The sequence below is a fragment of the Stegodyphus dumicola genome, chromosome 2 (genome assembly GCF_044657685.1).
Source record: "Stegodyphus dumicola isolate Sdum_Otavi_A_Nest chromosome 2, ASM4465768v1".
Classification (NCBI taxonomy): domain Eukaryota; kingdom Metazoa; phylum Arthropoda; class Arachnida; order Araneae; family Eresidae; genus Stegodyphus; species Stegodyphus dumicola.
In genome coordinates this window covers 41,735,542-41,753,472 of record NC_140769.1, presented here as the reverse complement: position 1 = coordinate 41,753,472, position 17,931 = coordinate 41,735,542, and positions in this window count along the sequence as shown.

The window sequence follows — 17,931 nt, the reverse complement described above, 5'->3', positions numbered from 1 at the left end:
AAGAGGATACTATTGTGTTTTTTAATTAATTGCGAATAACTTCCTAGAAAAACTACTTTTTCTAATTTGAGTCTTCATATTGCATCTCAGAATTATTACATACATTTAAGCAAAATATAATTATCTTTAAATACAGTTTACCTAAAATTTTAATACATCGTCGAATATAAAAGAAAATAATCATAAAATAATTTACAATCATCTTGTCGTAAGGCATTACATACTACAAGATCTTCTTAATGAATGCTTTAAACTGAACCTATTCTAAAGTAAAATTTATTCACATTTACTTTTCTGTTTTAATTTTGATTATTTCTATATTTATTACACCTCAAAGCATTTCTTATGAAAATTTTATATACAGCGGGTCGCTATTTTTTTATTTGATATCATGTAACATTAAGTTTCCTGTTAATATGCTTATGTTAAAAAAATATCTTACGTGTTTTAATTAATTTATTTATTTATTATTGTTTATTTCAGATTCACATAAATTGAAACATTATAACATATAATTTTAGTGCTAAACAATTAAATTAGAGGAATGTTAGCAATATTTTTACCTACCTTTTAAATAAAAAATAATGTACTGTAAACCAATAAACATGTTACACAGATTTATCTCATTAAATACAGTAAAATAGCTCAAACTTTCAAACAAATGCAGTTACATGTCTTATATAAGCTTACTGTTGTTTGCTTACTCCGCTATTCATTGATTAGTTACAAAAAATACTTTTTTTCTGACAGCAAATTCAACGATCATGTCCACTATCCAACTTTGTATAATTTTATAAGTTTTGTCTTAATAAACACAGATTTCGCTTTATGTCAAATATATCCTTTGCTTCTTTAACTCCCTGCAGTAACTTTACCAGAATTACGAATTACGAATTCCAATAAAATTTAATTAAAGAAAGACACACAGCAACTTAGCCAGTGGTGGTATAATAATTCCATCTGCATGATTAGATGATTTCCGACTTTTGCTAGCATTTGCATTTAGATTGGTTTGGATTTGGTTTATTTAATTATAGCAAAGCACGCGAGGTCTATCTGTTTAAGGGAAGGGATGCCTTCGTGGTGCACTTTCCAAGAGAAACACATTACACATTACACTCGTGTACACATTACACATGAGAAAATTCCCGAAACCGCCCATGCAGCCAGCCCATTCGTCTGGAATCGAATCCCGGTCGGAACTACCAGTTTGCAGCGTTTTTTTACCGCTCGGCCGCTGATGGGCAGTTGCGTCTAAAAGTCGCACTTAATTAAGAGGTGGTTTCTTAGATACTTAATTTTCTCTCTGTTATATGCATTTACTTTGCTGTATTCCAAGCATTCCACGAGAATCGAATTTTTATGTTTTGTTACGGTTTAGTTACTACGACAAAGTAGAACAAATAAAACTTCAGTTTGGTTTTAATATTATTGATTAAATTGTCATTTTGAATTCTAAATTAAAGACAACACGATATTTCGTCTGAAGTTTAGAATAATTAATCATGTGTTTAAATTACATTTATATAAAATATAAAGATAGATACATTTATATAAAATATAAGTACATTTATATAAAATATAAGTTTGCAGATAAACAAAAGGGTTATATCCTTTGTTTTATGCAGAGATAATATAATCAATATTTTTTTCGTAAATAAAAATTTATATACTTCCTTTATATTACGTGAAGCAGAAATCTGTTATGTGTTTTATCAAATGAAAGCAATTTTATTCCACAATTACTGTCGAAATAAATTTATTTCACGTTTTGTAAGGAGATAATGAAAACGTTTTGTTCTTTTTGATTCCATAATGTTTTAATATTAAAAAAAGACCCTCACTGACAAACAGTAAATAGATATTTGGCCTATTTGGCCTACGGAAAGAAGAAAACTCAAATTAAAATGATTAATTGTATTTTCTGATTATTCTGAAGATCTGATATCCAGTTTAGTCCATGTATCTGAACCCTAGCGTCATTTTACTTTTTTTCAACTTCCAGCTCCAAGAAACATAACAGGTCTGTTTTGTATACCATCAAGAAAATATTTTCAAAATATAACACAACAACGTGGGCATAGTGAAATAGAAAATAATACTTCCTCAATCCTTTAAAGCTGTCAACGAAAACTACGTGACCTAAAATTTAACTTCCGATGTCAGCTCTTAGAAACTGTAAAGTTTTTTTTTTTTTAAAATGCTTTCTTCTACTAAAAAATGGAAATAAATAAAGCAAGGTGTTGTCTTGAGACATAGAGTCCTGAACCGTTTGGCGTATCTCCAAAAGCTGGCAGTAAGCGGGCTTCCTCTGGCGCTGCTCTTTAATCCACCCTATCACATAAAAAAACCCTATACTGTGGCCATATCTTTAAGCTTTCTGTTCAACACATGTGAAAAATGCTTCAGCGATAAGGGAACACTGAAAGCATATTGAATTTTGTATGCTTAAAGTTCAGCTCAATTTGGTTTTAAAAAATATTTTAAGTTAAAATTAATAAACGACTTCTACATTTTAACTCAGTAAATACATGAATACATGAATATGTAAATATGCAGCATACTGTGAACATCTGAAATGCGAGATTGCTAAAAATACATTAAGAATAACACTACCCATGTACAGCCTCACCGGAAGATTGCCCTGCACGTTGGCAGAAAACAGGAAAAATTTTAATCTTTTGCATAACAACTGGAAAGTTTTGTATTCCATAGATTAATGTCTTCCGCGCCTTGTATCGTATATCTCGTAATGTGTAACTTACTCTACACGTTATATGCCTAAGTACGTGTATGTCATTTTATGTGTGCCACCTTATGTAGGCCCTACATATCTCATGCACCTTTTGTTCTTTCGTAATATATGCTTCAGCATAGCGGTACCATCATCTTCAGATCATTGTATCTACTTATATCTGTATCAGGATTTCTTCATCTAACAAAGGAAGGAGAAAGGACTGGGACTCCTTGCCTAATTTTGCTAATTAGTCAACTAATTAAAGCAGCTAATTGGAACTAACGGATTCGGATTTCTGAAGTGAAAAGGATCACAGAGACATATCTTTCTTAATTATCGGACGTGTATAACCCGAGATAACAATTTTGTGCTAATTCCGGACTTTGAAATTTGATAATTGCGCGTTATTGTTTATATGCAAAGGTGTGGTGAATATTATGTGCGTGTGCTATTTGTCTGGATTGCGTGTATATAGAAGCAGACCAAGACAACAGAGAAGCGATATCGGCCAAGGTAGGCTTTAAGCGCTGATTAAGTAACTAATTAATTTTAATTACAACCTACCTAATCTTAACTTCTGGTAATAATTCTTAACTAGTACTTTAATAATACTGTTACAGACCCAAGTTTGACCTAGGTACTTTTAGACTCTTAATTCTTGACGTTCAGTACTCTATTCTAATTAATTACTGTTAATTAACTGACCAAATAACAGTATCCTTATAACAGTTCTGGTACTCTGGCCAAATTTATCAAGTATCTGTTACCATGTATTTATGTGTTTTCAGGCTACAGATTTAAAAGTGTTTCACCGTTGATTAACCGCCTCTAATTAAGCTAATTAACAGTCCTGATTTTGATTATTGTACTTCATACCTATATAACTCTGATTTTTGCATCTTGTATTCACTCAGATTTCACAGTATTGAAGTGACTGTTTACCAGATATTCGGTACTTTAGTTTAATTAGTATTAATTGGTTCTATTCAATTAGAAATCCTTAGTTAAATTGTAGTAATTTCCTAACTCTTAGTGCTATTTACATGTTTACTTTGTGTTATGAGTAAATATTTAAGTATACCAGATTGTAATTTCCTGTGAACCAGACAAACTATCACATAGTGTACAATTTGTGTCTCTACGTTGGCATAAATAAGATAATACGTGTAATTACACAAGGTATTTAAGTGCCATTCTTTTTACAAAGTTATTACAGTGCTGAGTGAAACAGTGTTCTTTACAGTGAAAGTGTTTAATGTACTGTGTGTGCTAATTCAGTGATTAAACGTCAATTTACAAGCGTTATTTAGAGTCACATCCAGTGTTACAACGTGAGCTGATAGTGCATAACCACCAGTCTTCAGTTCACGATAAGTGTGTGCTATAGCTCAACGACTGAAGCTTCGTTAGTGCTTATATGTGCAAATTGTGTCAACAATAGTGCTAATAAGTGAATTAATCGTGCCCAGCTCCTAGTCAAATCGTAGGTAAAGTATAGTGCGTGATTTAGTTCAGTGTTCAAGCAACGTTAGTGCATCTCAGTGAAAGTTATTATACATTTCAGTGCAATACAGTGAATCACAACTAGTGTAAATACGTGCAAATTGTTCCAATATCTATTTCAGTGTCTTTAAGTGAATGAATAGTGCATGGCCACTAGTTTAAGCCCTCAGCTAGAAATATAGTGTTTGTTGCAGTGACCAAGCAACGCTAGGCTTTGTTTCAGTGAAGTTAGTTTTCTCTTCAGTGATTTAAAGTGCGACACTAGTGTGAATAGTATCGTACAGTGTTTTTAAGTGCATACAACGCTGAAATAAGCGTATTTTAGTGTACACATCAATGTCAAGAGTGATTTCAATAGTGCATTATACGTGTTACCCAGCGACTCCATAGTGTCAATTTAAAGGATCACGCTTCTACTTGTGACATGACACGCCAGTCCAAGCTCCCAGAGGAAGCCAGTAATTCAACACAGCTTAATTCAGCAGAATTGCTAGAGTCCGATCGGACAACACCAGAAAAAATCGCTGCACTAGCCAACGAGATCCGGAATATCACCGATACAAGCCGAGGAGGTAGATACCTTCTCTCTCAAGATTTAAGGAATAGACTGAAGGACGATTATCTGTGCTCCAAGGCCTTGCCTTAGAGGGTCCAGAGTATCGCCCCAAACCACCAGCAATAGAGGCAGGTACCAATACCTCTACTTTTGTTTGCTGCGGTACAGTGCATACTCCCTCTCCATCTGCGCAACAGCCCGCCTGTGGGCAGGCCCCTCCGCAAACAGTAAACAGTACACCGCAAAGCTTTGCAGAGGCCGTGCGCAAGAACAGTAAGCCCAGTCTCGTGATTAAACCAAAGACCAAAAGGCCAACAGATGATTTGCGGAGAACTCTACAAGACAAGGTCCCTTTGGATAAAATCTCCGTAGCAGTACGGAGAATACAGCCCGCCCCGCAAGGAGGTCTGGAAGTCTATTGTGATACCCCTGAAGAAGTTGACAAGTTAAAGGACCATCTTCAAAAAGCAGACATCGGTATAGATATACAGAGGAAACAGCGACGTCGACCAAGAATAGCAGAACATAATGTCGGGGGATCATACCAAGCCAGAGGAGCTCATCTCTGAGCTCAGCACGACAGCAGGAATCTCCGCCCTGCATCTCAAGATTCTCTTCCGTCTGCGTGAGCGACGCCCACAGAGGGTCAAAAGGATCATCGAGTGCTCCACAGAAGGATTTACTGCAGCAATCAAGACAAAGCGCATATTCATGGCATGGCAGGCGAATGGCATCTCCGAGTTCCTTGGAGTACGAAGATGCTATCGCTGTCAACAGTTTGGACACAGCCAGGACGTGTGCAGGTCCTCCAAGATCTTCTGCGGTTTCTGCTCCGGCGCTCACGCAACCAGAGACTGTACTGGAGACCAACCATCATGCATTAATTGCGGAGACGCAAATTACAGGTTGGGTGCAAGATACAATTTCCACCACCCTGCCTATGCAGCAGAATGCGCAATTTATCAACGGGCAGTTGACAACGTCCGTAGCGCAACGGAATACTGAAGAGAAAGTGTCTGTGTACACCCATACAGAAGCAAGTACGTCACAGCCTTCAGTTACATCTGCACCTCATACCAGTAATAGTCTAACCCAGCCACCTCAGCAACTGGACGCTGCACTGACAACGGACATTAATATGGACACGATCCCAGTTCAAACACCAAAAAGGTGCCTTCAGATTAATCTGCAACATGCCAAAGCAGCCACGGCACAAGCTGCCGCATATGCCGCAACGGAAGGGGTTGATCTAATATTTGCCCAAGAACCATACTGCTTGAAGCGGTAGGCTATCCTCTACAATAGACAGTGTACCAAAAAGAAGATGTTAACGATTCACCCCGTGCAATACTGATCAATTGCAACCCAGCGTGGACACCGGTTATCATCACCACAGAAAGAGACTTCGTGGCTATTCTTCTTGAGATGCATAACATAACGGTTTTCTTGGTCTCACTATACTCCCCTCCGACAGCTAATATAGATACAACTATCCAGCGAATGCAGCAACTACTTCAGCGGTACAGGTCCCATAACATCTTATGTGCTGGGGATTTCAACGCCCACAGTTCCACATGGAGATATGCCAGCACTGATCCTAAAGGCCGGATGCTAGAAGATTTCTTTTCTAGTCAAAATATGAGCGTACTTAATCATCATGATGCTGCACCCACCTTCGATCGCGTCCACTCACAGGGATGGCCCGACCTTACAGTAGCAACATTGCAAATTGCGCAAAAGATTCAGGATTGGACGGTCGTGGAAGGCTTAAGCCTTTCATACCACAATTATATTAGATTTTCTATCGCCAGTGAGACAGCCACCTCGATAATCAAGAGGTATAACTTGCCAGGTAACAAAGTAAGGACATTTGCTGCAGCCATTAAACCCCAACTTGCCCACTTCGCAGAGTTGATCGAACAAGCAACTACCACCGAAGCCTTACAAGTTATCACGAGTGACATAATGTCCACCATAAGAACAGTTTGTAATGAAATGTTGCCAACCAGAACAACCAAAAAGATCTCTAATCTAAACTGGTAGAGCAGTCATCTCAGAGAACAACAGCAGAAAGTTCGCGCCCTTAGACGCCGTCTTAAGCAGGAGCGGCGTCACACTATTTCTTCTAACACGCTCATCACCTTTCAACAGGAAAGAGCAAAATATAAGAAAATGATCCTAGAGGCCAAACTGGAAAGTTGGAGAAAATATTGCAAGGAAAATACCGAAATATATGGCATACACCACAAGATTGCCACGTGTAAACTTTTCAAACCCGCCTCCTTCCATCTGCTACCTGTCCCAGAGATCTCCAATAAACTCACAGAGACCATGCTTGCAGAAATCGTGAAGGCGGTCTTTGCCACAGACGACCCCTCCGAAGACACGCAAGCACATAGAATAATCCGATATGATACCTCGGACATTGATACTGCAGAAGATGCTTGTTTCACAAAACAAGAAATATTGCACGTCTTAAAGTGCCTACCGCAAAAGAAAGCACCTGGGCCGGACGGAGTAGACTATCATATAATTAAATTCATTGTGCGTTCGAATATCAATCTATTTCAACAGCTATTCAACAAACTACTAAGTACCGGCACGTTCCCCAGGTGCTTCAAGATCGGCCAAGTAATTCTATTCCTTAAAAAGAACAAGGATCCGAGAAGAGCGGATGCCTACAGACCAATATGCTTACTATCAGCGCTTGGTAAGAGATTTGAAAAGTTTCTAGTGAACAGGCTCCGACATCACTTGCACTCTAGTAATTACCTGAGTGAGGATCAATATGGGTTCCGTACAGGCAGATCCACCGTCCATGCTCTCATGAAGGTTAAATAATGTCTCCTACAAAACAGATTGTCCGGTCATCACACCGCGTTCATCTCAGTCTATCTCAAAAGTGCCTTTGACACGTTGTGGTGGCCGGCAATCCTACGGGCACTAAGGAAATCACGCTGTCCACGGAATATCTATCGGACACTGGAGAACTATCTCGCAGAACGAAAACTAATTCTGCAGCATAATAGTGGCATACTACAAAATAATCAAACAAGGGGATGTCCGCAGGGTTCCTGCGCGGGACCCTTCCTATGGAACTTAACGTACAATAGTATACTTACACAGCCGTGGCCAAGTCACACGAAAATAGTTGCATATGCCGATGACACGGCACTAATAGTACAAGGCCCCACTAGAGAGCAATTGCAGAGAAACTGCCAAGAATCCTGCGACCTCTTTCAGGAGCGATGTGCAACGCTGAAGTTGAAGATTGCCGAAAAAAAATCCCAAGTTTTATTGATTTCAAAAAAGGGAGGCTCCCTAACGCGACAACCACTCATCACGCTCAATGGGAAACGACTTGCAATCAAGCGAGAACTCAAATACTTGAGAATAATATTTGATGACAAACTGAATTGGATAGCGCATGTGCTCTCCCTAAAACAGCGCACAGCAAGCATCGCTGAGCAGCTCAAGATGATGAAAGGATATCGCTGGGATCTCAACCCCCATATCCTCAAGATCCTCTATAACACCGTCACTGAGAAGATCGTGACGTATGGAGCAGCTGTCTGGGCCTTACCGATGCAGGGCAAAAAAGTAAAGCATTTGCAAAGCATCCAACGGCCGTTTTTATTAAATATCACGAGAGCATTTAGAACTTCCCCGACCAATGCACTGGCAGTCCTGGCTGGCATACTACCCTTGTAGATTAGTGTCGAGAAGGAAGCTACGTACCAGATAGTCAAGCAACTCGGCCAAACAACGCAATTTGGGGAAGAGATGTTTACTGCAGATAACCTCGAAAGAGCAATCATCAGCCTTGACAGGCACCCTCTTTGCAAGGACGGGGTGTTAATGTCAACCTAAAGCAGACCACAAGATCCACGAACATAGATGTTACCTATTATACGGATAGATCTAAAATAGACGACAGTGTGGGCTGTGCATATGCAGCACTTAAAGAGGGTAGAATAGTAAGCCAATGGAAGGGGCATTTGGAAGCGCACAATAGTGTCTTCCAAAGCGAGGCCACAGCTATAAGCTATGCACTGCAAGCGATAATTTAGCAGAGGCTATACAATAGTTAGATAATAACAGACAGCCTGTCTACGTTATGCGCCATCCTTAACCCCACCCACAGTTCTCCAATAATAGCAGCTATTCAGGAATACCTCCGTGCTCATAAAGAATTAAAAATTAATCTAGAATGGACGAAAGCCCATATCGGGAATCATGGTAATGAGACTGCAGATCGGCTTGCAAAAGAAGCAGCCCATAACATCGAAGCAGTCCCAGTACAAATCCCATGGCCGGTTTCACATTTAAAACGGAATCTGCGCGCCACAGCTCTAGCACTCTGGCAGGCTGCGTGGGAAACGAAGACACAGGCCGCCGAGCGCATACATGTCTGCCTAAAGTAGATAGGGAACTACTGGTTGCACGGCCACAAATGGTGTATTACATCACAGGGCATGGGCCCTTTCCAGTATATTTTGAGAGATTTGGAATCTCCAATTCGGATCAGTGCTGCTGCGGCGATCTGGGCACAGCAGAACACTACGTTCATGAATGTCCTCTCACGGAGGGAATGCACATTCCGTTCCCGCAGACGAACAGGGAGGCATTTAACAGATTTATGGTCAAGCAGCGACACCAGACCAACAAAATTACTCATATAATTGATAAGCTAATGGACATGAGTCCAGACTTATGCCATGTGTAAATATAACTGGTCAGTATGTCAGCAAATTTCAATGTAAATCAGTATCATTCAAGCATAAGTAATCTAGGTATGTCTGCGATGTGTGTATATAGTGTGGGCAAGCGTGTCCTAATGTATGTTATTATTATTATTATTATTATTATTATTATTATTATTATTATTATTATTATCTTTATTGTGCTAGGTGTATATACTAGCTCTGTCTTATTATTCCAAAGCAAATTAAGGTAATGTCATGTACGTATTTAAAAAGTATATGTATGTAACAGTGCTGGATTGCATGTCAGCAAATATGTATTAACAGAAGCATGTAAATAACTACTAATGTATATCTGCTCTTGTTTAGCCATGCACAATGCTATTCTTGAAGATTCAAAATCACTGGACCCGGGCACTTTGGACGGGTGTCTACCCGGTGGCATTTGGTTCGCGGAACTGCCAACCGGATGGTCCAGGCGTTGGGTTTGGGCGCCTTGTGCAAGCCTCCCATGTGGCCTCTCTGGCTTTACTTTGTATAAGGGCGGGCGTGGCCGTATATGCTAATTAACTTAATACTAAAGGGGTGGTGGCCACGTCCTCCGTCACTATCACTATCACTATATCTGTATCAGCGTATAGCGTATATATGCATAATACTGCGTATAACATATTTGTATATTCATATCTGCATATATCTGAATCCGCGTATATTTTTATTAACATCTGCAAGTGTGACAGAAACATTATTAGGAAGGGTTTTGTAAGCAAGCCGTAAGTATCTATACACAGACCTTACATGCACGCATTACTGGATCACTGAATCAAAAAATACTGAGGCCTGGGTAGTTGTGTGGGGTTGATTTTCCGGGGGACGCTTTGGTCTGTTGGACTGCCCTCGAGGATGCATCGGGCCCTGTGTTTGCGAGGCGTCGGCAAGGCCTGTGAGTGGCTATATAGGTAAAGGTGGATTATACCGATTAACCGTATTGGTAAAGGGATGGTGCCCACGTCCTCCGTCGCATGTCGAATGTACTTCCGCGTTTGCCAGATGACAGCATTCCAGTAAATAGCATATTTTAAAATTTCTGAACTGAACTTTGCATACCCATTGATTTTAAAGAAAATACAATGGAATTAAAAATGCGTTAAAATTACTTACAACACTCGCGCTGGTAAGTTTGGAGACATTTTTCAAACATATCTCCAGACTATCGATATTTACCGTAGCAAACATTATTAACTTATCAAAAGAAAACAATTAAAAATACAATTTTAAGTACAAATTTGAATTGTTAAATAAGAAATAAATTTTATGTTAAACAGCATAGTACATAATACATAATTTTTGTTCTTCTTTTGTACACAGCCATCACTTTTTGTTTTAAAAAACATCAGAGAAACGCTCAAATTCAGCATTCCGAATTATGTGTGGTGTGTGTGTGTGTGCAATACTTTTGCAGACAGGCACAGGAATTACAAAGCTTGACGATATAACTAGTCCGGGCGTTGTTGTTATGAGGGAGCAGAAGGCTCCAAAATAATGACAAAGAAAGATTTAGCTTTTTAGATTTCACATTTTTATTCAATTCTCACCGCAGATCCTTTTTCCCTTAAGCGAAATTCTCCAAACTTCATATTCAATAGCGAGATTTAAACGAAGTAAGATTAAATTTAGACTTTCTACGTCATAACTAATCTAACAAAAATAAGAAAAATATAGGATGAGCAACAGCAAGGCTATGTAGCAGCGGTAGAAGAAAACAATCTGACGAAAAAAGACGCGTACTCTGTATTTATACTAGCGATTATATTGTAGGGTTTATATTTATTTTAACTAACATTTATTTTAAGTTTAAACTACCTTTCCTGTCAAGCCTTACTTTTCCCCTGGAACTGCCAATGCCAGAGTATGTAAATTTTAGTAGAACGCGCAAGGATTCAAATTATCAGCGGAAGTATTCCGAGTTAAATAGAAAGGAAACGAGTTCAAGGTGTGCTGTTCTTACTTCACGAGCGCGGTGGTAGTTAGCCAGAAATTGAAGAACCCCGCGTTTCGGCCTGTGTGCTTGACTGGAAGAATTGTTAATCGTTCAAGTGATCTTCAAGTTTGCTGAATTAGCAGCGGTATTGTAAAACGCGGTGAGGTTAGTTACTTTTAGAGAGCCTCGTAGTTAGAGTCTTGTATTTAGTTTCTTTTCAGGTTATTATTTTTATTTGACCGCCGAGTTGGCGCAGTTTGTGAGCGTCAAGAGCACGCACTTGTAATTTATTACGTTGAATAAAAAGGGACTTAAACCCTTAACAAGACTCTGTCTTTTATCCAGTTTTCACAGTCACCTCTTGGTTGCGTGCAACTTGGAGGCGCGCAACGCTACATTGGCGCCCGAACACTTATCGAACTGAAATGGCCGAAAATTGAATGGAAGCCGCTGGACAACACCAAGAAATGACAAGCCAATTGGAAGGATTTGGATACCTGGTCCAGACTTTGAGAGCGTCAATCTAGCCAAACGTCCATTTCGACGGAAAAAATTCGGTGGCGGTATTTCTAGAAGGTCTAGAAAACCACTTTCAGCTCTACCCTGTTCCTGAAAGACAAAAAGTTGCCATCGCCACATCCGCACTAAGAGGACAGGCCGCGCTATGGTGGAAAATATAGGCAAATTTTTATTAGGGGAATCTGGAAGCCAGACATATACATTTGAAAATTTCAAAAAATCGTTAGTAAAGGCCTTCCCCATAGTGAAAGATCGAGCAAGGCTGGAAGCCGAACTATATAGTTTCTATCAACGGGATATAGAAGAATTGACGGACTTTATTCTACGAAAAATTAAGCTGACGGATATGCTGTATGGGAAGAAACCCGATGCGGAGATTATTGAAATAATCTTACCAAGATTGTTAGCCGCTGTTCAAGACTACTTCGAAATTAGAAACCCAAGCACATTGCAGGAGCTCTTCGAATTGGCGGGGAAATTTCAAAATCGCAGAATAGCGGAAAAAGCTAGAGAGGCAACGTATTCTCAAAGTACCCGAAGGAAATCTTCAAATGAGGAAACCAGAAATGGAAATCGCTCTTATGGGGGAAAGAGCTATCAAGCTAACTCATCGAACCTCGAAGGTCAAGGCCCAAAAAGAAAATTCGAAGATAAACATCCGCGTACCCAGAAGGCACAGATTGAAAGGAAAGCTTTAAACGAGTAGATGGGCCTGTGAAAGGGAGGGTCCAGACCCCAGAAGTTTTAAAAAAACCCTCAAAAAGACATTTAAATACGGTCATCGTAAAAAACTCACATCTACCAATTATACAAGTCCTGGTTGGCGATGTACCAGTAGAAGCCCTCATCGATACAGGAGCAGAAGGGAATTTTATGAGCGAAAATTTCTTCAAAAAGAATTTTTATAGGGTACGATTATTTAAAACCAAAAATACGGAAATTATAGCGGCGCAAGGGAAAACATGTCACTGCATCGGGAAATTATCATTAAACATACAGGTAAAAGAGGAAAGCCTCAAAGTATTAATTTTTGTAGTGAAAAATCTGCAAAATTCTCTTATTTTAGGTATTGAGTTTTTAAGGGCCGCGAGGGCCAAGTTGAATTTTCAAGACAGTTCCGTGGTGCTGGAGATAGACCAGAGGGTGGTGGAACCTGTGGAGACACCGCAAGTGGACCTTAGCCATCTGAATGACCATGAAAGGCAAGCCATCCAGCAAGTGGTGAGTAATTTTGCTAACTTGTTTTAAGAAAAACCGGGAAATTGTCAGATAGTTACGCATAAAATACAAGTAACTGACGAAAAACCTTGTAGGACTAAACCTTATCGGTCCGACAAACAAAAAGACGTAATCATCGAAGAACATATTCAGGAGATGTTAAAGAATAAAATAATAACCCCCATAAATAGTGAGTACGCGAGTCCAGTCGTACTATGTAGGAAAAAGAACGAGTTTCCTCCTTCGGATAAAAGGGCTTGGAGGTCTGCTATCGATTACAGAAAACTAAATAGTATTACTAAATTTCCAGTTTACCCTTTGCCGGTTATAGAGGAAATCATTAGACAGATTGTAAGGATCTTAAGTTTTACTAACGTTTATTTTATTTTAAATCTTTACTATCACTTCTTATTTTCTACTTCCGGCCAGAATTATAAGCGTTAAGGTTTTTATGCAAAGTTTGTCTGGCGAACGCCAAGTATTTAAGTTGTGGCCTTTTGCCAAGCGAAGAGAGGAAGCACTGAGTCAACGCACGCCGCTTACCTTAGAAGTTACGCAGTTGCTGTTTGCCTTCCAGGCCAGAGGTTTTAATCCTCTTGATAAATTAAACGTATTGTAGTGTTCACAGTCTCTGTGCTACATACGCTTCCTGTTATTATAAGGCCAATCTTCCACGTGTATTATTCTAAAGTTAAATTAGAGTTTAGTTTTATTTTTATAATTTTACGTTAAACCCCAAGTGGCGGGTCAGTGTATTCCGAAGTACGGAAGTTATTGTATATAGAGAAAAATAAAGGGTTTTGTATACCCTTCGTCTGTATCCTGTCTACTTACCACAATTAGTGAACATAGCTTTAGTAAGCTCTCTGTTCCGAGTCAGGTCCTTGTATGTTCCCGAGGAAGGTTAGAAGGAACATTGACCCTGATAGTGGCGCCCAACGAAGAAGAATAACCATGGCCGAGTTTCAAGAAGAACCTGTGCTGCCTGCAGAAACGGCTCAGAATCCAGAAATGCCAGCTGCCGCACTGGAAGGATTTGGTTACATCGTCCAGACCATGCGCGCTTCGATGAAACCAGAAGCAACATTTAACGGAAACTCACCGGTAACCAGTTTTTTGGGAAAATTGGATGACCACTTCATGCTCTACCCCGTGCACGAGTTTCAAAAAGTTACCTTAGCTACCAGCGCTTTGAGAGGCCAAGCGCTTAACTGGCTCAAATGTATAGGCAGAAGTCTCTTGGGTCAAGCAGGAAGTCCCACCTATACTTACGAAAATTTCAAGACTGCCCTACTAAAAGCCTTCCCTGTTGTAAGGGATCGTGCGAAATTAGAAACAGAACTTTTCAGTATATATCAACAAAGAATCGAAAACCTCTCGAGCTTTATTTTAAGAAAAATTCACGTTTTCAAACTCTTGTATGGAAACCGTCCGGATCCTGAAATAATTCAAGTGATTTTGCCGAGGTTACTGCCCCAAGTGCAAGATTTATTGAATTAAGAAATCCGACTACACTGGAAAAGTTATTTGCGCTAGCAATCCAGTTTGAAAGTAGAAGAACGGCGGACGTCGAAAGAAGACGCCAGTATCAACAGCGAAACCAATTTGGTACGCCAAGACTACAGCAAACTCAAGCACATGGCTACGGAGAAAACGCTAATCAGTGGGCAAGGAAACCCGAGCATTCAAAAACAGCCGGCGAACGTCGACAGTTCAATAGCAACCCAGGAAAAAAGTCTCAAGGCCAGGGGAAAAAAAAAGGAAAGCACGGAAAGGAAAAATAATTTAAACTAAAACGGATTTCTGCTGACGAGAGGGTGCGGAAATCCGAAGGCCACGAAAACCCTTCTTCCTACAAGTTAAATACAGTAATGGTGAAAAATTTGACTCTTCCGAAGATTGAAGTCTTGGTGAATAATATCCCAGCCACCGCACTCCTGGATACCGGCGCGCAGTGTTCCTGTGTGGCAGAAGAGTTTTTTAGGAAGTATTTTCGCAAATACCGCATATATAATGCGGATAATACGACAGTGTTAGCGGCGCAAGGAGAAAAATGTAAGTGTATAGGTAAAGTACCTTTGTATATCCGTATCAAGGACGAACAAATAAATGTGATGTTTTTTATAGTAAAGAATCTGCAAGCACATTTAATTTTAGGAATAGATTTTCTTTCAGAAGCCCAAGCTACGCTGGATTTTAGAGAAGCGTCCCTTAAGTTGACAATGAAACCAGTTCGTACTGAAAACGCTGAACCGCCGATGTTAAAACTTGACCACCTGCCTAATGACGAGCAAGATAGAATCCGACAAGTGGTAAGTGAATTTGCTTCGTTATTTAGTGATATTCCAGGATTTACTCAGGTTACTAACCATAGTATTGACACCGGAGATGCAATGCCAGTTCGCCAAAAACCATATCGGTATGATAAGAATAAGGAAAAAATTATAGAATGGCATATTACCGATATGCTACGTAAAAAGATCATAACGCCCATCTCAAGTAGTTATGCTAGCCCGGTGGTTTTATGTAAGAAAAATAATGACTATCCTTTGGAGCATCCAAAAAGGTGGAGATTCGCTATTGATTACCGTAAATTAAATTCCATAACGAAATATCCGGTATATCCGTTACCGATCATAGAAGAAATTTTAAGGAACATAAAATCAACCAAATTTATGACGACTTTAGACTTAACGACTGGTTATTTTCAAATAGGGGTGAGGCCTGAGGACGTGCCTAAGACTGCTTTTATAACCAAGTGTGGCACTTATGCATTTTTGCGTATGCCGTTTGGCCTTTCAGGGGCCCCGGCAACATTTCAGCGATGCATGGACATTGTGTTAAGACCTGTTCTTGGAAAGTCCACATTTATCTATTTAGACGATATCATTATTACTAGTGATAATCTAGACCAACATGTACAGGATTTAAGACAGGTGTTTTCTTTATTAAATGAGGCCGGTCTAAAAGTTAATGTCGAAAAGTGCAAATTTGCAGCCCCTGAATTAAAATATTTAGGTTACAAAATATCTCAAAAAGGGATCGAGACAGATGAATCAAAAATAATCGCTGTACAAAAGTATCCGACTCCAAACACGGCAAAGAAGCTCTCTTCTTTTCTAGGACTTTGTTCATATTATAGGTCCTTTATAAAAGATTTTGCGGCTATCGCGGAGCCATTGTTAAAATTAAAAAGGAAAAAGGCAAGATTCTCGTGGACGGCCGAAGCCAATAGTGCTTTCGAAAAATTAAAACAAGCATTAACGCAAGCCCCTATGTTGAAATTTCCTGAAAAGGATGAGAATTTAGAAATTTCAGCGGATGCTTCGGATTATGCGGTAGGAGCGGTACTTTCGCAAAATCAGCAGCCCGTGGCATTTTTTAGCCGAACTTTAAATCAAACACAAAGAAACTATTCCGCGACCGAGAGAGAGGCACTTGCAGTTCTGTTAGCAGTGCAAAAGTTCCGAGTCTATTTTGGAAAGGCGCCGATAACAGTATACTCTGATCATGCGGCGGTAACTAGATTGTACTCAGGGAAAAATTTATCCCCAAGGTTAATAAGATGGGCACTCAAGCTGCAAGAATATAATCTGGTAATCAAGCATACCCCTGGAAAGGAAAATATCGTAGCAGATGCCCTATCAAGGATTAAAATAGACGAACAAGGCAATACCGTAAAGATGGCAATGCTTACAGCATGTACAATAAATTCCCGAGAAACTGTAATAACCGAACTGGGTAAGGATCCTGAGTTTGGAAGCATTTATGAGTATTTGAAGGATCCTGAAAATTTTAGCCACCAAGATATTGTGGCGATAAGAAATAGGGCGGCCCATTACGAACTAATAGATGGTCTATTATTTTATACAAAAACTACGAATTCCAACAACGAATTTCAACCTGTTATCCCAGCTAGTCTTAGATTAAATATCCTGCAGGAGCTCAATGACAGCCCTTTAGCTTCTCATGCTGGTATTCGAAAAACTATCCAACGCGTACGCGAGGCAGTCTACTTTCCTGAACTGCAAAAGTTAACAAGGGCGTATGTCCAGTCCTGCCCAACATGTCAAGCCGTTAATTATATTAATTTCCGCCCGGCCGGGTTTCTAAATAGTATTAAATCCGAATTTCCAAATGAAATAATTGGCATCGATTTATTGGGCCCTTTCCCAAAAAGTCAGTTAAATAAAAGTCGCTATCTCCTTGTTATGGTTGATCATTTTAGTAAATGGACCAAAATTGTTCCCTTAAAACGAGCCTCCGCGAAATTAGTTACTGATTCTATTTTAAATAAATATATTTTAAAATACGGGGCGCCCCTAAAAGTTATATCGGATAATGGTCCTCAATTTGTAAGTAATATATTTGAAGACATGTGCCAAAAACTGGGCATACGTCATTTAAAAATGGTCCCGTATCGGCCGCAATCAAATATAGCGGAACGGGTCAATAGAAATATAGTGAAAATTATCCGTAGTTATGTTAAAAATTTTCATAAAAGCTGGGATAACTATGTCAATGAATTTGCTTTCGCCCTTAGGACCGCAAAAATGATACAACGGGCAAAACTCCTGCTGAGTTATTTCTAGGCAGAAAGATTATAACACCGTTAGATAAATTATTTTATGTGCAACAAAGAGCCCCAGAATTTAAAATGGGTGATATAGAAAAACTAATAAAGGAAGCAAAAAAGAATACGGAAGTAGCACAA